The following is a 4885-nucleotide window of genomic DNA, read 5'->3' as shown; positions in this document are numbered from 1 at the left end:
AACTGCAATTTCAAAGGGGTGGTTTTTGCTGTGCCTACCGGCCCTTTATTTCTTTTCATTCGGGCTAACTGGATTGCTTCGAATTCTGACTCCACAATGCAGACTCTAGTTGTTACGTTCGTGCAATAAATTATCTGACACTCGCAGCAACTGTTGCCGGGAGCCTTTTCGAGCATGAGGCAGGTTGAAGTCTGCATACGAATGCGCATTGGAGGTAGCAGACTACTTGGAATTATTTTCGGTGGTATTAGAATGTTGTGTAGAAGATGAAAACAGGCAAATAATTAAAAGTTGTGTTTATTGCCGCTGTTACTTCCACAGATTAGCGCACTTCATTCCTATGCCTGCCACGGCAATTTACAGAATGGTTGACATGCACCATCTGGTTTCATTCGCGATGAACCCACCCCCAAAGTAAAAAAAAAATGCAACGGGCAAATTTTCGACAGATCATGCACATTTGGTGTATGGCATGGTCGGCAGGAGGAAACCCTCTTGCAGTGAAGCGTGCTTGCCTAGCTTGGGTGGCACACACCAGATGTGCTGAGGAGGCAACACGCATCGCATTCTTTTACATCACATTAGTAATAACAGCCCCGTGCTTTTACGATATTTGTCCCTTCTCTTCGGCACCTCAGTTCCACTGCGCTCGTTTCAAATCTCGTCGTGGCTTCAAGGCAAATGTTGTTTCTTTATACAAGAAATTATCTGTGTGAAGTGTTTGGATTGACAGACTCCAGGCTTGGTATTTCGGTTGAATACAAAACATTGGCGCATCCACAAAAATAAGCTGCAACCCATCGCCGCAACAACTGTAGAAAGAGCAGAATACAGCAAAATTGCTGCTTAAATATACTGTGGGAGGAAATTAACTATTGAGGACGATTTATCCAAATTTTAATGTTCTAATTCTACCGGTACCGTACTTAAACCTTGATTTCAACGATTACGAACATCCCTTCTGCGTGCACATTTTTTAAAATTACCGTTAACAGGGGGTTTGCGTTCGTAACAGCCATGATTAGGTTCAAAAAGAACGGAGAATTGTTACAGTGGTTACAAAACAAAAATTCTGTGATCATGCAGAGTAGTGCATTTTAAAAACTGAAGTTGTAGGCTCCTGCTTGCACGATCTAGTAGCGTCTAGTCCTACCCATTATATACTGTTATTCATATAATCGAAATGATCAATTGCCTCCTCTGTCGATGTGCTAATTGTCGAAGAACTGCAGGGTACCTTTGCCAATCACACAGGCGGCTAAGTTGTTAAGTAACATGGAATGACATGCGATATCAAACGCCTTACATTAAAGCGATACTGAAGCGATAAACATGGCTCTCACAGAAATGGCTGAAATCGCACTCTGAAGTCGGAACTACCCGAAGTTCTTGCGCTTACTTCACGTATTTTTCCATCCCATGAACAACTGGCTGCCGAAATCAAAGGAAATCACACCCCCACAGAGGTCAGCCTATCTGCCCATATCGGCGGTGTTTTGTATCGATTACTATCTCGAAAGCGGGCGCATGCACGTAGGCTCTCATCTCTTGCGCGGAAAGCCAAGCTTGCCCCATGCAATCCGCTTCAGTTTTTGAACTCACGTCGACATCCTCTGGACGCTTCGACTTTCACCATGGCTGCCGAGACGTGACCCAACTATGCTGTGTTGCCTGAATCAGTACGCGCTTTAATTATTATTATTATTTTATGTGATTATTTCTTTATGATGTTCATTTCTTTAGCGCAATACATGTCTACACTGTCTGCATCCTTAGTCAAAGGCTATTTATGGACTCATACATTGAAAGCAGAGAAATCGTTGATGACAACTGCTTTTCACTGCATATGAAGATAATACAGATAAACATCTGAAGCACATATGCAAAAAGGTACAGGTGCCGTCAAAAGTAAATGGAATGCAATATTAACGAAAAAAATTTAATCATTGCCCGCTCAATTCATGCGTCCTTGAATACATATGTGCAGACTACTTGTGATTGTGCGAATTGCACTCTGCACCAACAAACATAGACCATTATAAGGGATCGGTAATGTACGCGGGGTCATCGGAACGCGGCTGGGGGCGCTCAAAGCGAAGCGTCTCCTTTCTTGGAACGCGGCCGCTCGAGAACGCGCCGGGAAGTACGGGTGTCCCCCCGCCCCGCGGTACTGATTCACGCGCGTGCTGGCACGAATGTGTATTAAGCATGAAATGCTTTTAGCCCCCGTTGTCGGCAGTGTGGTGACGTCATGCCGAGACCGAGAGCCATCACCCGGGCACTGAAATCCACTCATCCGGGCACTGAAATCCACTCATCCGGGCACTGAAATCCGCTCATCCGGGCACTAAAATCCACTCTTCCGGGCACTGAATTCCAGTCATCCGGGCTCTGAAACGAGAACATCAGGGCACCGTACGAGACTTAACGAGATTTAACGAGACTCTCTAAGCCCTCCTACGCGACCGGCATGCAAGCACCGGTTGGTCTCCAAAGGAGTCACAAAAAATAACTGCTGCCAGTGCCTTCTCAATGTTTATCAAGATATCAGTCGCTGTGCGTTTGATAATGCACGGAATTATAATTTCCGATTTCTAATAACGCGTGCAAAAAGCACATAAATGCCACGATACACTTCGTTGTCATACGTGAGCAAAGCCGCGCAGGCGCACAGGGGCCCGGGGGAGAAGCGCTGCGTTCAAAGGGCAAGGCATCGCGCCGAACGGGTGGTGGCGTTCCTCCCTTCCATTACGGTGCGATTCGGGTGTCCATCGAGATGGCAGAGAATTACTGCGCCATTTGCTTTCCTCAAAAAACCTTGCGTTCAAATGGCAAGGCATCGCGCTGAACGGGTGGTGGCGTTCCTCCCTTCCTGTACGGTGCGGTTCGGGTGTCCACCGAGATGACATTAGGCCCGTAAACATTTCATGCTTACTCTACTCTCGGTTACTGGAGAGGCAGAGATTTTTTGTGTTTGTTTTTTACTTTTATTTTGCAATGGAAAGGGCGTTTTGCCCTTCGGAAGCTGGAGGGCTGGCCATGCTCTCGGTAAACCAATCATGTGAGCAGTGCAACATGATTGGGAACTACCAAATGTGGGCCGGGCCTTTAGGGCTTTAAAACCGGGCCCCGGAGCTGGAAGCGAGGTTCTACGCTAAGGTGAGATGCTATGCATCTTCGGCTATGCCGAGTAGGGGCCTCCCCTAGAGTTAGCTAGTTCCACCTTTTTGTTGTTTGTCCTTTGCTGTTTAATTTTGTCTCTAGTGCCTAAACTTGTATGCAGCGTAACTTGTATCTATTGTAAATTGCTGTACATAAACTGTACATAAGTATTCCCTTTATCCCTGCGTCTCAACTCATCGCGAGAGCGTCTCTGACGGGGCACCCCTGGTGCGAAAATCAAGCTTCAGTCTTCCAGTTAAACAAACCATCTCTGGCGGGGCACCTCTGGTGCAGGGAAGGAAGATAGAGAACCTGAACTTTACTGGCGCAGTCGACAGGATCCTGCGGCCATCGGAAGACGGAGCAGGAAGAAGATAGAAGGCAGAGAGAAAGGCGACGGTCAGGCAAGAGCAGCGTTCGAGAAAGGACCTGCGGAGAGACGGCATCAAGGACGTAAGGACCACGGCAGTAGTCCAGCGACGCGGGACTGCGTCCGGTCAAGGAAGCAGCGCGTCGAGAACTCGACGGTCACCGGCGGGTCGCAGCAAGTGGCGACAACGTGCACAGGACCAGCAGCGTGCGACAGCGCATCGCAGCGTGCGGTGAAAGTGGCGGTGGACTCCGACACCAGAGGGCTGGCAATGCGGATCGACGCATCGAGACTGTGAGTTTCCTTCGTCGCATTGTTAGCGTCCCTGTGCATGTGTTCGAGCCGGTAGGACAGTTGAGGGATACAGACGGCGGTATGGAGAGTTATCCATGCCGGCCCACAGTCGACGTGAGGTATCGAGTAGAATTGGCGAAGGCGCGGTTAGCTTATTTTCAGGCTGCACTTGCAAAAGTGAATGGAGGAAAGGCGCCGCTATGCGAGGAAAAACCTCCGGATTTGCAGGTGTTAGAAGCAAGGCGCCAGCAGCTAGAGCTCGAGCTGGCTAAGCTCAAAGAATCTAGGAGAGCTAGTGAAGTAGCCAAGGAGAACTGCTCCGAGCCCCGAGTGGAGAGGCCGCCAGTGCTGGAAGGCAAAGGCATATGCCTGTCAAACACAGGTCAAGAAAACAGCCAGGGAGAAATAAAGAGAGAGCCAGCTTTCCGCGAAACTGGAATCTCTCGTGAAGAAAGTATCGTGGCGGAACGCAGCGTCGCGGTATTAGAGGCGGTGAACGCGCACTCCGACGATCCAGCTGCACAGGTTAGCTCTACCCCAAATGACACCAGGGACGCGGGCGCGAGTTCAGGAATAAAAACTCGGTCTCAGGCAAGCCGCGAAAAAGAGCAGTTGGTTCAGCGTGAAACGACCAGCGACGAGAGACGTCAGATCGGATCGGCGAGCTAGTGACAGCAGGAAACCTAACGTTGCCGCAGCGAAAGACGGTGTCGGGCAGGTGGCAGGAAGTGCCTCGTAGCGTTAGTGATGGCAGGAGCGTTCCATCAGAGCCAGAGAACGGAGGTGGGCCTGTTGCGCCTACCGGGCGGAGCGCCGCGCAATTGTCGAACGCACCCGACGGGCGTCCGACCAGGTCCTTCGAGGAGAAGGAAATGCGTGACGACTTGACTCAAGGCAACTTCGAATCAAGTGTCTACGAGTCACCTCATACAGCCTCAGAGTCAGATGATGCCGTGAAGCCGCCAAGCGCCTAAAAAGTAGGGAGTGACAATTTCAATGTTTGCCCTTGCAGGAACGAGGAAAATGGCTCGAAGCGAAGCAAAGTACCAGGAGGCAAGG

The sequence above is a fragment of the Amblyomma mixtum genome, chromosome 3 (assembly GCF_055824585.1).
Source record: "Amblyomma mixtum isolate Tamu chromosome 3, ASM5582458v1, whole genome shotgun sequence".
Taxonomy (NCBI): Eukaryota; Metazoa; Arthropoda; class Arachnida; order Ixodida; family Ixodidae; genus Amblyomma; species Amblyomma mixtum.
This window is presented reverse-complemented; position numbering follows the sequence as displayed.